The sequence below is a fragment of the Pteronotus mesoamericanus genome, unplaced genomic scaffold, assembly GCF_021234165.1.
Source record: "Pteronotus mesoamericanus isolate MK-2021 breed Mesoamerican mustached bat unplaced genomic scaffold, CSHL_Meso_final contig_73, whole genome shotgun sequence".
Classification (NCBI taxonomy): domain Eukaryota; kingdom Metazoa; phylum Chordata; class Mammalia; order Chiroptera; family Mormoopidae; genus Pteronotus; species Pteronotus mesoamericanus.
The window spans coordinates 21,692,698-21,711,944 of NW_026555245.1; the positions used below are offsets into that span (position 1 = coordinate 21,692,698).

General features: G+C 38.0%; 1 protein-coding gene and 1 pseudogene across 2 annotated transcripts in view; one reads left to right on the forward strand and one right to left on the reverse strand.

The window, feature by feature from the left end:
• Nucleotides 1–19,247, forward strand: part of RIC1 (RIC1 homolog, RAB6A GEF complex partner 1) — a 126,566-nt gene that overhangs the window by 21,129 nt on the left and 86,190 nt on the right. The window lies entirely within an intron of this gene.
• Nucleotides 151–13,554, reverse strand: LOC129078464 (U6 snRNA-associated Sm-like protein LSm5; annotated as a pseudogene).

Below are 19,247 nucleotides of genomic sequence, written 5' to 3' on the forward strand. Positions count from 1 at the left end.
TTAACTTACAGTAATGGCATTTACAAAAGCACGCCTGTTTAACAGGAAACTTAGTTTCATAGATCCAGATATCGAAAGGTTTAAAAATGACTTACTTTTTTTGTCATTATAAGACAAAACAGAATCTTCCGTAAGGCAGGAGAAATCCATTCATACTTCAGGTTCTTTTCCTCCAGGAATCAGCATTGTTATACTATTTCCATTCAGCAAAATTTGGTGAAATTTAGTAATTCTTCTTCCTTCTGGTGTGATTTCAAAAGTCATCAAATCCTGGTAGCATGCCAATAATTTCCTTATCACTCTTCATCACAATGTGAATTCTTGATCCTATATACTTGTCCACCTGCTTTGGAGGCAGTAGCTGCAACAGGTTGGTAGTAGTATTAGCAGCTATCGTCGTTGGGTGGCAAGTTTTTTGATAATTGGGTATTTTAGATAATTTTTATAATGGCTCCTGAGTCTTTTTTTTTTTCCTGAGGGTCATTGTTGCTGACTTGTTTAGAAGTATTTTTTAGTAACTTGCATGGAATTAATCTGCAAAATTTATCTTCCCTGCAGTGTGCAGCTACTGAGTGACACCTCTCCTTATTTTATCTTATTTTTATTTTTACCATGATGTCCTAGGGGTTGCTTCTATGTTTGCGTAGTGAGTATTTAGAGGTTTTATTCAAACATCTTGAGCCAGTAAGGCGTCCACTCTCTGTTGGTTGGACAGTTTGTGGGTTGGATTGTGCATGCACAGTTCCAGACGTTTTTATATCTGTTCCAGCTTTTGCCTCCTTCTAGACCCTTCTGGGGTTTCCTTGTAAACAGTCTTCAGTGAGCTGGTGATGAGCGGGGAGCTTGGCCTTTCTTTGTCTTGTCTTTGCGCATATAGAGCCTCCCTGTCAAACGGGAATGAGTGGAGAGCTTGGGTCCCCCAGGGTTTTTTCTGTGCATGAGTATTGTCTGTCTCCCAGTGAGCCAAGGATGTGTAGCAGGCTTTTCTGTGCCTTCTCTGATTTCCAGAATCTCCCTATTAAAGTTCTGGCTGGTTGAGGGGTGTGCTTCTTGCCCAAAGGAGGTCTGCAACCTCTTGTTAGCAGCATTGTCAACTTTCCCTGTTTGTTTTCTAAGGAGTTTCTATTTTTACCAACTGCTTCATGTCAAAACAGCCCACCTCTAACAGCAAAGCTGCTGATTTTTCACTACCAGCTCCATTCCAGTGGCTCTACTGCCTGCCATGTTTTGGGGAGGGAATGGGCACAGTCTCAGTAAGAATACCATTCATTCCCACTGTACTTACCTAAAGTTCAGCAGTTTTTCATGAATAAAAGGTTCTTAATTTGTTGTTTGCCTTTGGTCAGTGTACAAATATTTGAAATGTTTGTTTTGACTTTTTTGTTTTATGGGTTTTTTTGGTGGGCGAGGATTTGTAAACCTCTTTACTGCCTTTGTTGGAAGTCCTTGTGATTTAACTTTTGCTAGGCATTTTGAATTTTTCTATCTTAGTGGGGTAAAATGGATCAAATTAATTATTTGTGTCATAATTTTCCATTATACATTTAGAAGAAATAATCCCTTAGTTGTTCTCTTTAAGCCTATACAATTTTTTTTTTTTTTAAATAATTGCTGCTGTCTAGTTCTTTGGGAAACTGAGCTGTTTGGTTCCTTTGTGTATGTGTCAGGTGGGTGGTAGGTGGTAGGGAGACAGCATATTTGAAGTTTGGCTATTTATAGTGCAATAGTCAATAATTGTTGTCAGGTCTCGTTTGTTTGCCATTGCCATGATTGTCATCACTTCCTTTCCAACATCAGTATCACTGATTTTTGAAGCACAAAGGTGATACAATTTTTGTTCACTATCAATCATGTGAAATATAAATACCATTGACCTTAAAAAGAACTTAAAAGAAAACAAGTCATGTGTCCCTATTATGTTAGTCCTTTTTAAACTTTTTTTATGTAACTTATTTCATATAGTCCTTACAGTAACTTTGGGAGATTGGTCTTAATTCTATTTCCAAATAGGAAGAGTGAGACTCAAAGTAATTTTATGACAGGAGAAATTATTTAATAAGTGGCAGAACTGAGTTTCAAATCCACATTTAATGCTAAAGCTTATTTTGTAGAGATTATTCGATGTCGTTTCTCATGTAAACTAGAAACAGTAAAACTTGAAACTGTTTGAAAGCTACCTTAGCAACAGCTGACTTTTAAAAAAACATTCAAACAGTTACAGTCACATTAAATATTCTTTAACAAATGCTTATTAGCCCTGGCCAGTGTGTCTCAGTTGAAATGATCACTAAAATCCAACCACAGTGTTTAGAACCTTTTAGTATCTTAAGCCCTCTAAATGAAATGATACTGTGAAGTGGAGTAGTTTTCTATTATAAACATTTCCTTTTCATTTTATAGATGAGGAAACTGAGACATGAGGACAGATTGTGGGTCCCAGCTTGACCATTATTATGTTGAACTCAGGGCAAACTTATGAAACTGCCTTGGGAAGATGGCATATGGGAAGAATAAAATTCTTTCTACATGGATGTACGTTTCAAACTAGAATAATATGTGCTGTTTAGTATATTTATTTACTTATTTTTATTCATTTGAGGGAGAGGCATTGATTTGTTGTCTGCTCATTATGTATTCATTGGTTGCTTCTTGTGTGTGCCCTGATGGAAGATCGAACCCACTACCTTGGGTGCAGCAGGACAATGCTGTGACCAACTGAGCTATCTAGGCAGGGCCTGTTTAGTATAATTGTAGAATGTTTATTATTTTTCTGGAACAGGAAAATCAGGTCGTCTCCCCTAAGTTAATTTTTCAGTTAACTGGCAGTTTAGGTCCACTTAAAAATTCACCCAGTTTTTACAAAACTCCTTCTGAAGCCCATTATGTATGAAGGCAGGCCCTTTGTAGTGCAGGCTTTCCCCGCTAGGGCTAGGTGCGTGTGCTGGGAACCAGTCTGTTTCAGTGCACCACCGGGCCTTGTGAGAGGCTGGGTTCAGCTTCAGTGACTTTTGTTTGAAGACTCTTTTCAACATATCTGCTCATTTCACGACGGGTGATTTACAGGTGCACCTGCCCCGCATCATGCTGAGTGTTCAGGAGTTTTTGACCAAAAATGGCATGACCCCCGTACCCCACCTCCCCTACTTACCTGATCTCACCCCAAGCGACTTTTTTTTGTTGTTTTTTGTTTCCCCTGGATGACAAAAGTCCTCAAAGGGAAAGGTGAAACAAAAAATGACAGAAGCACTAAAAAGCATCAAAATTCACAAGTTCAAAAACTGTTTTGAGCAGTGGAAAAAACATCCTGATAGGCGTATTGCATCAAATGGAGAGTACTTTGAAGGTAAGTGAAATTTACACATGTAAGAATAAATACACAATTTTTTAAAAAGATTTTATTTATTTATCTTTAGACAGAGGGGAAGGGAGGGAGAAAGAGAGGGAGAGAAACATCAGTGTGTGGTTGCCTCTCATGCGCCCCCCCCGCATCAGAACCTGGTCCACAACCCAGGCATGTGCGACTGGGAATCGAACCAGCGACCCTTTGGTTCGCAGGCCAGTACTCAGTCCACTGAGGCTTACCAGCCAGGGCTAAATACAGTTTTTTATAAACAAGTTCCAGGTTTTATTGATTCCTTCCTGGTATTTTTTTTATGTTGCACATAAATAATATGTAATAGTGAAGAATGTAAGCCACATAGTACGTAAAACTTAGAGTATTCCTTATTAATATCATGATGTGCTGTTGAGGTACATTGTCCTCTGACCCATAGTTGATACTTAACTATATGGTAGGAAATTGAGATAAATTGCTTACCTTCAGCTCTACACAGAATTCATACGTAGAAATTTTCACTTCTAACTGTGTCCAATTGTGTACATACATAGCACTTAACTGAAATGCTTGTGTAAAGGGACCATTATAGACATACCTCAGATATTGTGGGTTTAATTCCAGACCACTGAAATAAAGTGAGTATTACAATAAAGTAAGTCACATGAATTTTCCTCTCAGTCATATAAACATTATATTTACAGTATATACTGTAATGTATGTTGTGTAAACACAGTATAATGTTTATATTTACATTAAGTGTGCAGCAGCATTATATCTTTAAAAAATGTACATACTTTAGTTAAAAATTCTTTATTGCTATAAAATGCTGACTGTCAACTGAGATCCTTTAATGAGTCATAATCTTTTTGCTGGCAGAGGACCTTGCCTTCATTTTTGAAAAAAAGAGAGAGAGAGAGAGAGAAGTGGTATCTGTAAAGTGCAATAAAGTGAAGCACAGTAAAGCCAAGCTCAGTAAAATGAGGTATGCTTGTTTGTATTGGTTTCTGTACGTCATCAAATATATTGTTTGCTTATTTAAGAAAACACAACCAATCACTTTATATATTTTCTTTATAAAGTTTTATAAAAAATTTAAAACATACAGAGCACCTGGATACTAACCACTCCGGGTTAATTGTCAACAGATTGCTTTATAATTTATCTGCTTGTGTGTGCTGTGTGTGTGTGTATGTGTGTGTGTGGGAACTGTTTGAAAGTTGCAGACATCAAGGCACTTCATTGGTAACTAAATACTTCAGTGTGCATCTTCGAAAAGTGACATTCACATACATTGCCATGCTATGAAAATTGATACTTCCCTAATATCTCCTAATAAGGAGTTTGATTTGTAAGTTTCCCCAGTATTCCCCAAATTCCTTACATAGTGTTTTTTCTTATTTTAAAACACAGATTTGCTCAAAATTGATGCATTCCATTGGGTTGTTTGTTATATTTATATTTTGTTAGTCTTTTAACCTAGAACATTTTTCCCTCCTTTTCTCTCTTTCAGTTACACAGATGTAGTTTACTTTTTATAGATTAAACCACTTTCCTTGCAACTCACCACCACACTATGGTTTGTCTAGTTGTTAATGTTTTCTTGAATCCTCTATATTTCTTACAAACTGAAGTTACGTTCGAAGGCTTCATTACAGTTAAACATACCTAGTGTGAATACTTTATGAATGATGTTGTATTCATGAAATTAACTTTAAAGGTGTTTCCATTCAAGAACACTTGTTAAGTGAGGTAATATTTCACAGGATAAACAATAGTAACATGGTGGGAGAAAAAAACAGTCTGATTTCAAGAGCCTGAAAATGGGGTTTATATATTACTCATTTCACATAAAGAGAGAAAATAACCAAAGTTGATTGGTATTCTCTTCCTATGCATCAAGTTGATTATCTCATTTTAATATCAGTTACAGTCATTAGCTGTTACCCTTAAGGAAAGGAGCACTTTAGAAATGGAGGAATGCTTGAAGCATGAACTCATTATGACTAAGGCAGTATCAATAGGGGGAATGCATGTTACTGATAAAAGTGCCCTGTATCTACTTTGAAAACAATACATAGTGGATTGTCAACAATTAACCAGATAATCTTTCTTGAAAATCATCTAAAATATATTAGTAATCTTACCTGCTTTTGTAAATAGCACACAGGATGTATGTATTCCTAAACGATGGTTTATTTACTTTTGGACTTCTTTTTTGATATAAAATTTATGTACGGTGAAATGTTGATCTCAAATAGGTTTTTACAAGTGTATATACTTATATAACCACCATTCCAATCAAGATTCAGGATATTTCATCACTCCATAAAGACTTGTGTGCCCACTGCCAATTAGTCCGCTGCCTTTCCCCCCTATTTGATGGTTTGCCTTGGTCCAACCCCAGTCCTGTCAGAGAGTTCAACAGGTCTAGTCCTCAATTATTAAGCTATATATAGCATGAAGTGATGTATTACTGGTGTCTTATATAGGAATTTCGAATAAGTTATTTCAAAGAAGCAGTTGAGAGTTTTGTTGTATTTTTAATTTATTGAGGTGACATTGCTTAATAAAATTATATAGGTTTCAGATGTACCATTCTATAATACATTATCTGTATGTTGTATTACATGTTCACCACCCCGAGTTAAGTCTCCTTCCATCACCATTTATCCTGCCCTTTCCCTCTGGTAATCATCATACTGTTGTCTGTGTCTGTGAGTTTTTTTCCCTTTTAATCCCTTCACCTTTGTTTTATAGTATTATTTATTATGTGATCCTGAGACATTAAAATATTAAAACTGCAACAAATAATCTTTAGGACTTACTGAGTGCCAGGCACTCTGCCAAATGATGAGTTATTTATTTAATCTTTAATTTTTCTTCCAAGCTTACAAAGGTAGTAAATGACAGAGTATCTGAAACTCACATTCAGACTTTAGAGCCTGTATTGTTCTTAACCACTACATTATTATTTAAACAACTGTTTGAAATGGAAGGTTATTAAGAATTTATTCACATAGGTCGTCATATTCTTTATGGATATTCAAGGAATATAAAATCTAGGATATTAGTTGAAGTAAGAAAATTAGTAAGAAAATCTGCTTTAATAGTATAAAACTTTATACATAAAGATTCATGCATAACCTTGTTTTCTGTGTTGCCATGGATTATAAGGAAATATCTATTATACTTTTTTAGATCTACATGTATTTAAAAAGAGAAACAGTGCTGTAATGAATAAAATTGCCTCCTAGAAAAGATTGTTTCTTAGGTTTGATTTTTTTTTTTTTTTTAGGGTTGATAATTAACTGAGAACCTTTCAACATGGGATTTCTTCTATATAGAGAGTCAAAGTGCTATTTATTAACATCAGTGCAAGATGTAAATCACTAGAAGTGAGACTGAAAACTCATGGTTGTCTACTTCACATAAAAACAGCAATCTCATAAGCCCACATTATTGCACATTATTCTTTTATTTCAATTTGGGTACAGAGCAGAAACCTCAGATTCAGTATGTCTTTTGACTCCCATATTAGAAGTTATTCATTTTTAGAAGTGAAAAGTTTATAAAATATATAAATATTGGGATATTTAGAAATGAAAAATTAGTAAACATACTATGGTTTTAAATTACTGATTAAATATTGTCACTCTGTTTAACTATTTTATTTACTTTAATTAACTCAATAGGGAAGTTATTGCTGATTATAACAATACAAACCTATTTGAAAAGTTCCCTTTCTGATTGAATCGGTTAATGTCTTCTTTGTTACTAACATTAAAAATAATATATTTTTTTAATTTATTAATTTTTAGGGAGGGAGAAAGAGAAACTGATTTGTTGTTTCGCTCATTTATGCATTCATTGGTTGACTCCTGTATATGCCCTAACCAGGGGTCAACCCTGCAACCTTGGCACATTGGAACACAGCTCTAACCAACCGTTCCAGACTAGAAAAAAACAATCTTTCAAATAAACAAGAAAATAATATAAAAATTATAAAAAAGAAATATAAAACAATTTAACTTGTATCTAATGTTCATGTATTTTAGTTGCTAAGTGAATTAAAACTTTGGTGGTTTTTGTCGTCTTTCTGTTCCTCCTATCTTCTGTCAGAGTTGAGGTTTCTCTTCTAGGCTTTTGCAAGATTCTAAATAGTTCTGCCTAAATGTTTTTCTTTCTTTAATGAATTCTTCAAAAAGCCATCCAGAATTATATGTTGTAAACTTTTTAAACAGCTTTCCCAAGATAAAATTGACATAATGTTAGACATGTGTACAAAATAAATTTGATTAGATTTGACATGTATACACCCACCAAACCATCATTGTAATCATGGTAATGAACCCATTACCCCCGATGTTTCCTCCTGCCTTTTGTAGTTGCTTCCCCCTGACTTTGCATCTCTAGGCACTCATCTCCCTGCTTTCTCTCATCATAAATTGATGTACATTTTCTAGAATTTTATATAAATGGAATCATATAGCATGTTCTCATTTTTTGTTATGCATCTTTCAGTTAGCATAATTATAAAGAAGAAATTAAAGTGGTATATTATTATTAATGACAGTACAGATCTCATTGAGATTTTCTCCAGTTTGTCTAGTGATCTTTTTCTTTGTTTTAGTTATTTCTCAGTTTCTTGCATTCTGTAACAGTTCTTTGGTTTTTCCTTGTCTTTTATGACCTTGATCCTTTTGATGAGTACTGATCATTTTGTAGAATTTATCAGCTCGGGTTTATTTGATTTTTCCCATGAATGGAATAAGCTCATGGATTTGGCAATAATACCACAAAATGTCATGTCCTTAGTATATCATATCAAGTAGTTTATGATGTTTGCATATGTTATTATTGGTAATGATTTATCTTGATTACTTAGTGAGTTGGTATCTGGCAGGCTTCTCTCTTGTGAAGTTACTGTCTTTCCTTTATAATTAAAGAGTGACTTGAGTCCTCACTGGTGTGGCTCAGTGGATTGAGTGCCAGCCTGTGAACCAAAGGGTCCCTGGTTGATTCCCAGTCAGGGCACATACCTGGGTTGTGGCCCAGGTCCCCAGTAGGGGGCGTGCGAGAGGTAGCCACACATTAATGTTTTTCTCCCTCTCTTTTTCCCTCCCTTCCCCTTTCTCTATAAATAAAGTACATTTTAAAAAATCTTTAAAAGAAGAGTGACTTGAGGGGATGGTATACTGTACATATCCTTTTCCCTGAAACTTTTGCTCACTGATTTTAGTATTCAACTATTGATCTTGTCTGCAGCTGTTATTATATCGTGTTTACCTAGTGATTCTGTATGTCCCTTTTTCTTCTACATTAATTGGAATTTAATGTGAGAGAGCTGTCTCTTTCATTCATTCAGTTATTTATATTAGTATGGTTTTATAGATACTTATATGTTAAAAATCCAATATTGTAATTATTTTGTTTGATTTTTTACTTTTAAAAATTGACAGTTTATTTTCTTTCTAGGTTTTAAGAATTCTTTTTGTTCTTGATGCGCATCATTGATGCAGATACATGATTTGCAAGTAATTTTTTTCCAGTCTGTTGCATGTCTTTCTATTTATTTTTAGTAGTATCTTTTGATGAGAAATACTTAGTTTTCATGAGGACCAATTTATCAATTGAAGTTTCTCTTTGGGAAACAGGATTTTTAATGTCTTATCTATGAAATCTTTGCCTAGCCTGAGGCCACAAAAGGATTTTTCCTATATTCCTGAACTTTATGGGTCAGATTTTACACAAAGGTCTAAAATAGCTTGTGAGTTAATACTTTTAAATGGCACAAAGTATGAATCAAACTTCTTTTTCTTCATATGGCTAGCCTCTTGTTTCAGCACCATTTGTTGAAAAGTGATCCTCCCTCCATTGAATTGATTCTGACTTCTTTATTTGTGGACCCTAGAGTCTGTTTGTCTTGATGCCAGTACCACACTTTCTTTATTATTGTAACTTTATATTGGGTTGGCAAAAATATCCATGTTTTTTTTTTTCCATAAAGGAAAAAAAGATATATATTTTTCATTTCACCAGTAACTTTATCAATTTGGATATTCTAAGTATATCGGCTACCTTCTGCATGGTATAACATTGATTGGTTTCAATTAATGTCTCAATTTGATTGCTATCAACTTCAACTAGGCTACATGACTGCGGAGCATGATCCAGCAAGAAATCTCCGGCACAAAACTTCACGAACCACTTTTGACACATTCAATCAGTCACAGCACCTTCTCCATACACTGCAAAATCTTTTTTTTGTGCTTTTCAGTTGCCTTTTTACCTTTCTTGAAATGATAAAGCACAATATGCTAAAATGTTACCTATTTTCTTCCATCTTCAGTATTAAAATGGCTACACAAAAATTCACCATTTTTTAATTTTTGTTTTAAACAATATTTTTTAAAGTTTTTTTTTAAAAAATGCACAGTGATGTGACAGTTTTCACAATACAATTTAACAAAATTGTTTGTGGTGTTGTTAAAGACACCTACGCACTATTAGAGCCATTTTATGGAAAAAAGCAGTGAACTTTTTGGCTAATCCAATAATGTCTCTTAAAGTCAGGTAGCATAAAGTCTCCAACTAAGTTGTTTTTAAAGTTGTTTTACTATTCTAATTTCCCTTTCAGACTAGGGTTTCTTTTCTGTATTGTTAAATTAGATCCCTAATGGTCTCCCCAATTACAGTTTCCTTCTAAGTTATAAAAGTTGTCCAAGGTATTATTTTTAAATAAAGTACCAAAACTTTATTGATAATATTAAAACTAAGCTTTAAGAAACTACCCCTTGTCAAGTTTTGGTGTAATATTAAAGAATATTTGCCATTATTTTAAAAGTCTAACTATAAATCTGTGTGAGACTGGAGTTTCTTCATATACTTCCATTAAAACAGCATGTCACAAAAGACTGAGCATAGAAGTAGATCTGAGAATCCAGCCACAGTCTCTTATCGTAGACTCTACAGAAATTTATAAAATAGTTCCACTGCCTATTTTAGTTTTTGTTTTAGAACTAGAATTATTTTAAAATATTTATGTTAACACACAAAGGGTATTTTTCTTAAATTTTATTTTATTGTGATACAAACACTTAACATGATAGTTTGCCCTCTTTAAAAGTGTTTTCAAATATTCCACCATTTCACTTTTTGACACTATGAATTTGGTTGTTTCAGAAACCTCCAAAAGGTGGAATCATGTATTCTCCTTTTATAAATGGCTTATCTTACTTAGTAAAATGTAAATGTCCTCAAGATTACTCCATGTGGCTGATAATTGCAGGACCTGTTTCTTTTTTTATTTTTATTTTTTTTTTAACTTTTATTTATTTATTTTTTTAATTAATTTATTTACTTTTTAAATACATTTGTCTCTGCCTTCCCCCCACCTCTTTCCCTTGCCCCCTCCCACCTTCCCTCCCTCAGCTCTTCCCCTTTGGTTTTGTCCATGAGTCCTTGCTATATGTTCCTTGACTTTCCCCTTCCCTTCCCTTTCCCTGCCCCCCTTCCCTCTTGTCTCTGTTGATTTCTTTTCCTTTCAGTGTTGCTGGTCATATTTGCCTTGCTTCTTTGCATTGTTGGTTAGGTTCCGCTTATAGGTGAGATCATATGGTATTTGTCTTTCGCCCCCTGGCTTATTTCGCTTAGCATGATGCTCTCCAGTTCCATCCATGCTGTTGCGAAGTTTAGTACTTCTTTTTTTCTTTCTGCTGCGTAGTATTCCATTGTGTATATGTACCATAATTTTTTGATCCAATCATCTACTGATGGGCATTTAGGTTGCTTCCAACACTTGGCTATTGTAAATTGTGCTGCTATGAACATTGGGGTGCATAGGTTCTTTTGTATTGGCGTTTTGGTGTTCTCAGGGTATAGTCCCAGCAGGGGAATCGCTGGATCAAAAGGCAGTTCCATTTTCAGCTTTCTGAGGAAATTCCACACTGCTTTCCATAGTGGCTGCACCAGTCTGCATTCCCACCAACAGTGGACTAGAGTTCCCTTTTCTCCACAGCCTCGCCAGCACCTGTTGTTTGTGGATCTGTTAATGATGGCCATTCTGACCGGTGTGAGGTGGTACCTCATGGTGGTTTTGATCTGCATTTCTCTAATGGCTAGTGATGCAGAGCATCCTTTCAAATGCCTCTGGGCCCTCTGTATCTCCTCCTTAGAAAAGCATCTGCCCAGGTCCTTTGCCCATTTTTTGATTGGATCGTTTGTCTTCTTGGAGTCAAGTCGAGTGAGTTCTTTGTATATCTTGGAGATCAAACCTCTATCTGATGTATCATTAGCAAATATATTTTCCCAAATGGTTGGCTCCCTTTTCATTTTGCTGATGTTTTCTTTAGCCGTGCAGAAGCTTCTTATTTTGATGAGGTCCCACTTGTTTATTCTTTCCTTTATGTCCCTTGCTTTAGGAGACATATCAGTGAAAAAATTGCTGCGCGGGTTGTATGCATACACCACATAATCTTTATCCATTTACCTGACAAAGTACATTTGAGTTGTTGCTGTATCTTGGTGGTTGTGAGTAGCACGGTAATGAATACAAGATTGCCACTATCTCTTCCAGATCCTTATGTATTCTTTGGATGAATGCTCAGAAGTAGGATTGCTGGATCATATAGTAGTCCTGTTTTTAATTTTCTGAGGAACCTCTTTTTTCCATATTGGCTACACCATGTTACATTTCCAACAGCAGTGTGCAAATGTTCTAATTTCACATCATCGCCAACAGGTGGTGTCTTTTGGATTTTTGCTGATGGTCATCCTGATAGGTGTGAGGTAACATCTCATTGTGGTTTTGATTTCCATTTCCATGATGATTAGTGACACTGAACATTTTTTCATATATCTGTCAGCCATTTGTATGTCTTCTTTGGAGAAAAGTCTATTTGTGTTTAGCTTTTTTTTTTTTTAATCCTCACCCGAGGCTACATTTATTGATTTTAGAGATAGAGGAAGGGGGAGAGAGAGAGAAACATTGATTGGTTGCCTCCTGTACATGCCCTGACCAGAGATCAAACCTGTGTCCTTGGCCTATATATTGGAATGACACTCTAACCAACTAAGCTATCTGGGCAGGGCTTTATCCTTTATTTTTGAAGAACAGTTTTGCTGAATGTAGTAATAATCTTGGTTGGCAGCTTTTCTTTCACCACTTTGAATATACCATTCCAGTCCTTTCTGGCCTGCAAGGTTTCTGCTGAGAAATCCACTTACAGTCTTAAGAGGGTTCCCTGGTACCTGACTAGTCTTTTTTTCTGTTTTCAAAATAATTCTCTTTGCTTTTATGTTAGACAGTTTATAATTTCTCCCAATGTGGATTTCTTTGAGTTTCTTTTTGGGGGCTGCTTTGGGCTTCTTGGATATAGATGTCTATTTTCATTTTCAGTCATTTCTTTGAATAAGCTTTCTGGTCATTTCTCTCTCTCATCTCTTCTATGTGTGTATTTGTCTACTTGTTGGTGTCCCATAGTCCCTTAAACTTTCTTCACTTTTTTTTCCCCCTATTGTGATTGAATGAATTCAGATGGCTTTTCTTAGAGTTCACTGACCTTTCTTATGCCTGATCTAGTTTTTTGGTGAACTCCTCTAGTGAATTTTTATTATTTCAGTTAATCTTTAGCTCCATGATTTCTGTTTGTTGCTTTTTAATGTTTTTCTTTGTTGAAATTCACTTTGTTCAACAATAGTTCTCCTGATCTTAATGAGCATCTTTCTGCTGGTTATTTTGAATTATCTGTCTGGTAAATCATATGTCTCTGTTTCATCAGGATTTGTTTCTGGAGATTTATTTTCTTTGTTTGGAAAAGACTTGCTTGTGTTCTTATCTTATTAACTATGTTGGTGACTGTGTGCTACACAGAGCAGCCACCTCTCCCAATTTTCATGAATTGGTCTCATACATTAGAAGATTCCCACCAGTCAGCTGGCCAGAGATTTCTGATGGCCTCTTAACCTCAGGTTAGTCCAACATGCTTATTGTGTTCTTCGCAGTCCCCAGGCATCTAGGGTATGCTGAATTCCCTCAGTGTACTTAAACAAGTGAGGCTGTAAATCAGGCAGTCTCCTGAAAAGTTAGATCCAACTCTTTCCCTCCAAGGAGATAAGCTCGGAGCTGGGGTTTATTTCTGCTTGCTCTGTGCTGAGCTGGGAGAGGGGTTATGGAACCCCTTACCTCTGTCTGTTTTCACTAGCTTCTTGGTGACCATGTGCTAAGTCTCATCAATGCCCAGTGAAAGGCAAGGCAGAGCTCCCCTCTTTGGGCAGTCCCCAGAAAAGTTTGGGCATTGAAGCTGTGGACTAACTTGCTGCCCTGTGAGAAGTTGGGAGCTGGTGTTTATTGTCCACTTGCAGTGTGCTTAGTCAGGAGGGAGCAGCAATGGCAACTGCCTGCCTAAATCTCCGTTTTTCTTCTCAGTTCCCGGACAGCTAGATTTTTCTAGATCCCATCAGCACTCTGAGACAAGCAGTACAGAAGCCATTCCTTTGGGGATTCCCCCATAGATGTTCGTGCATTGGATATATAGATCAACTCTTTCTTTGCCCAGGAAAGAGCTGTGAACTGGAATCTTTCCTCTGCCCTTTCTCTGCTGAGCTGAGGGGAGAAGCTGTGATGACTATCAGTTCGAGCCACTGTCTTGATTTTCCCCCAGGTGGCTAGGTTATGCTGGTTCTGTCAGTCTTCCAAGACTGGCAAGACAGAAGCCAGTCCTGGAGGAGCTTCTGTCCAAAGGTTAGGGCACTGAACATTCAGCTCACTTCTTTTGTTCCTTGGGGATTAGCTGAGAACTGGAGGATTTTCATGGCACTGTATGGGGGTAGGAGTGCTGGCGAAAGGGTGTTCTGAATCTCCCTACCAGGTTTGATGAGTCCAACTTCACATTCATCCTGCATTTAGGTGCCTTTCAGTGAATTTCTGGATTACTCAGAAGCAGGATTTTTTTCTGTGAATTGTTGCTGAATCTGTGTGTGTGTGAATGAGGAGAGTAGGAGGAGTCTAGATCTTCCTATTCCGCCATATTCCTTTATGTCACGCTTCCCAAGGTATTTGTTTTTAATTTTTAGTTGATATTTGTGAAGTACAAATAACTCACATCAAGCAGTTTTATTTTTTATTTTTTCCAACTTGAGTGTACTGCTTTGGTGTCCAGGGAACTCACCCTAAGGCATATAGCTCTCTTCATTGTCTCCCAGGGTGTGTATGTTAAGGAGATACTTTGCCATGCCTGTTACAGGGGCCCCCAACATATGCAAGTTGGTTACATGGTTGCCCAGTTCTTTGGTGGGTTTCACTTGCTAATTCAGATAGTGAGTCTCAACGAAGTCACACAAACAAGGGTCATTTTTGTCAGTGGCCAGTTTACAGTGACTCATTCTTGTGACTGATGTACACTTTTTCCCAAGTGTAATGTACACTCCATTGCATTCAGCTCATTCTCCCAGTTGTCTGGTCAGGTTTCTTGATACCCTGAAGAAAGATTCGGCTATCTCCTTGATTCTAGATCTCATCAGTTTCTCAGCATGTTCCCTCTCCTCATTAGATTGGTGAAGAAAATATTTGACAAAGTTCTTCAAAGCCACATCATCATGGTCAAAGTACTAAGACATGGACAGGTAGACACAGGATGTATGCAGCTTCAGATTGATCTGGTGGTTGATGGCGGCTTCTGAGTCCTGGTGGTAGTTCTGGTGGACCTGTGAGATGAGCGCGATTCATGGTGGGTGGCTCAGGAGAGTTGGCTTCACAGCACAAGAGCAGTGGTGGGGGCTGTGGGATGGTCAAAAGGTGCTGTAAAGGGGTTGCGAAACGCTAGACCTGGGTAGCTGGCTGGAATGGAGGGTGAGTGCTGGTTCTGTCCAAGCCCTGTTGAAACAGGAAATCACAGTGGCTCTCAGCAAGACGGTCAGGCAGTTTTAATGTGTTTGAAGCATTGTTAGCATCTTAGAAGCTTTTGCATTTCATTTTCAGAAATTAAACTTTTAAGAGGATGGCCTATATAACTTTGGAAAACAGTGTTTACTTGGTTATTCTAAGGTTAAAGTGAAAGAAGCTATTCATAAAAACTGTATTCTGGTTGGAAATTAGTTTTTTATAGGGATATTGTTAGCAATTCCAAACTATGTATATAGTAGGGTTCAACAAAGAGCTAAATTAATTATAAGAAATGATACTCAGTCTTCTCACTGCCAGTAAAAGAAAAGTTACAAGTAAGTAAGGGAGAAGGAAAGGTTAAATGGCCACGTGCTTCATTATAGTCACATCTGTTTCTGTGTATAAAAACATACATAGAGAGAGAGACTTCCAGTCAAGATGGTGGCATAGGCAGACATGGCTCACTTCTTCACACAACCACATCAAAATTACAATTAAAATATAGAACAACCATAACTTAGAACCATCAGAAATTGAGGTCAGTGGAAGCCTGACAACTGCAGAATTAAAGAAATCACATCCATCCACACTGGTAGGAGGGGTGCAGACATGGAATAGGCTGGTCCCATACCCATGTGTGGTGAATAAAAACTGGGGGGAATATCTTGGCATGAGGAGTCACAGCTCCATACTAGGCCCCCAAGCCCAGGGTTCCAGTGCCAGGATGAGAAGTCCCCACAACTTCCAGCTGCAAAAACCAGTGGGGATTGAGTTGGTGGAAGAAACTGGAGGAACCCCAACCAGTTCCTCTTAAAGAACCTACACATGGACTCACCTGCTCAGACTCATTCCATCTGAGCTCCAGGGCTGGGGGTAGCAGCTTAGAAAGCACCAGTGGTATACAGAGAAAAACTGAAGTGTCTGGCATCAAGGCAGCAGAGGCCATAGTTCCTTTTCTAAACCTTCCCCTCACAGAACCAGCAAGCTGGTGCCATGTCTGAGGTTACATCAAGCTGGCTAGCACTGTTTGACCTGCCTTGAAGAACCCCAGAAACGCTGCCCCACCCAACCTACAGGCCCATCTAAGCTGCTTTTCTGTATCAATGGCTGGTCTTGGCTCATTTCTCACAACTGTCTAAATCCTATCAAACAAGCAACAGCTGGCCTTACTGAGCCCCAGGCCCGACACTTGCAACAGCCAGCCTAGATTCACAGCTTGGATTTGCCTGGGAATGTCCAAGCCCAGCACAAGTAGCAGCCATCTCAGATTGCTTTATAGCTCAGGCAGGATGGCCCCAGGAAAAGCACAGGTGGGGGCTGACTTGGCCTGTACCACCTGGGAATCCCCAGGGCCAGCGCACCCAGTGGACAGCCACAGATCACAGCGAGTACCACCACCCCACCCCTGCACAGCTGATCCTTCACGGAGCGGGGAGGGTGGTGGTGTGGTCACAGCCAGTCCTTACAGCTGACTGGCCTGGGTAAATCCCTCCCATTGATCTGCCAACAACAATCAAGGCTTCACTACAAGAAGAGGATGTACTCAGCCCACACAAAGGGCACACCTTGAGTACCCAGCTTGGGGGATTGAGGAGGCTGTGCCACTGGACCCTACCGGACACCTACTACATTAGGCCACACTACCAAGACACCGAGTCAAAGTAGCTCTACCCAATACATAGAAACAAACATAGAGAGGCTGCCAAAACGAGGAGACAAATAAACATGGCCCACATGAAAGAACAAATTTAAACTCCAGAGAAAGAGCTAGACAAAATGAAGATAAGCAATCTGTCAGATGCAGAGTTTAAAACACTGGTTATAAGGATGGTAAAGGAACTTAGGACCTCGGCAGCATAAAATAGATCCAGTCAGAAACAGAGGATACACTAATTGAAATAAAGAACAATTTATAGGAAAGCAACAGTAGAATGGAAGAAGCCAAGAATCAAATCAATGATTTGGAACATAAGGAAGCAAAAAACAACCAATTTGGGCAACATAAAGAAAAAGGAACCCAAAAAAACCAAGGATAGTATAAACAGCCTCTGGGACAACTTCAAGAGGTCCAATATTCGTATCATAGGGGTGCCACAGTGAGAGGAGAGAGAGCAAGAAATTGGAACTCTATTTGAAAAAATAATGAAAGAAAACTTCCCTAATTTGATGAAGGAAATAGACATGCAAATCCAGGTAACACAGAGTGTCCAACATAAGGTAGGTGCAAAGAGGCCCACTCCAAGACACATCATAATTAAAATGCCAAAGGGTAAAGAGGAAGAGAGAATTGTAAAAGCACCAAGAGAAAAGCAGTTAGTTACCTACTGGAGAGTTCCCATAAGACTGTCAGCTGATTTCTGAAAAGTAACTTTTCAGGCTGATAGGGATTGGCAAGAAATATTCCAAGTCATGAAAAGCAGGGACCTACGGCAAAAATTACTGTACCCAGCAAAGATATCATTTAGAATCAAAGGGCAGATAAAGAACTTCCCAGACAAGAAAAACCTAAAGTTGTTCATCATTGTCAAACTATTATTATATGAAATGTTAAAGGGAGTTACTTAAGAAAAAGGAGACGATCAAAACTATGAACAGTAAAGTGGCAATAAATACAAATCCATAAAATATTGAATCTAAAAACCAAACTATGCTAACAAGAAGAACATATATTGAATCATGTATACAGGGAGCATTTTGATGATCAAAATTATGAACATTAAAATGGCAATAAATTCATAACTATCAACAATTAAGTCTAAAATAAGCAAACAAGCAGAACTGAAACAATCATAAATATGGAGATCATTTGGAGGGTTATCAGTTGGGTGGGGAAAAGGAGAAAAGGGGGAAAATGCAGGGACTAAGAATACAAATTGCTAGGTACAGAATAGTCAGGGACATGTTAAAAACAGTACAGGAAATGGAGTTACATGCATGACTCATAAACAATGAATAGAGAAAAGGCATTTAACAAAATTTAACATCCATTCATGATTTAAAAAAGAAATCTCATGGGAAATGAGAATAATGAGGAAGTTGCTTAATTTAATAAAGAGCATCTATATAAAAGCTACAGATAACATTATACTTAGTGATGAAATACTAAATCCTTTCCACCTAAGATTGGGAAAAAGGAAAAATTGTTTTTTCTTACTGATTGTATTCAGATTGTGCTGGAATTTTGAGAGATCCAAGAAAATGGGGACTAAGTGGAAGCTACACTAATCCCCTCCCAGGACCAATCTGAAATTACAACTAAATTGTAAATAAATCATCCAGAACAAACAGCTGAACAATAGCAGGAGAGAAGCCTTATAACCATGGACAGACAGAAGAAACAGCTGCACCACAACATGACTGGCATGGAATGCAGAGGAGTCGTGAGAGGGCCGGCTGGGCTCCCACAGGTGGCAGCTGAAGTGCTAGAGGTATATTTCAGTGGCCGGAGGGTTTCCCTTGAGAAGTGTGGGTATTAACCCCAAGCCGGGCTCCCCAGCCTACAGCATGAGAACCCAAAAAGAACTCCGATAACATCTAGCTGTGAAAAGTGGCAGGGTTTCTCTCTGCCAGAGACAGACTGCTGGAGTCACAGAAAGCCTTTTAAAGGGCCCATACATAAAATTCATTTACAGCCACTTACCCTGGGCGCTAGCAGAGCAGGAGCAGAGTGCACTAGAGACAACTGAAGAATGACTGGGGATGGTGACTCAGGGAGCAGCCACCAGGATCCTGGTGCTAAGTCATCCACCACACTGCAGGACCATCTTGCCCAGGCAGACTACTCCCCTCCAAGTGGCATCAGCAGGAGGGGTAGCAATAGCCCCACCTGCATGAATTACTCTGCCCCACCCTGTGGTGCTTACTCCTGACTGCTGAGGACAGAGTAACTAGATTAACAACTGAAGGAGTCAGCCATAGACTGTGGACCCCTGGTAGTCTCAAACAGACTGCCTAAGGCCAGACTGGGACGCCATCTGACATCATCAGAGGCAGATCCAGAAATAAAAAACAGTGCACCTGTACAACAGC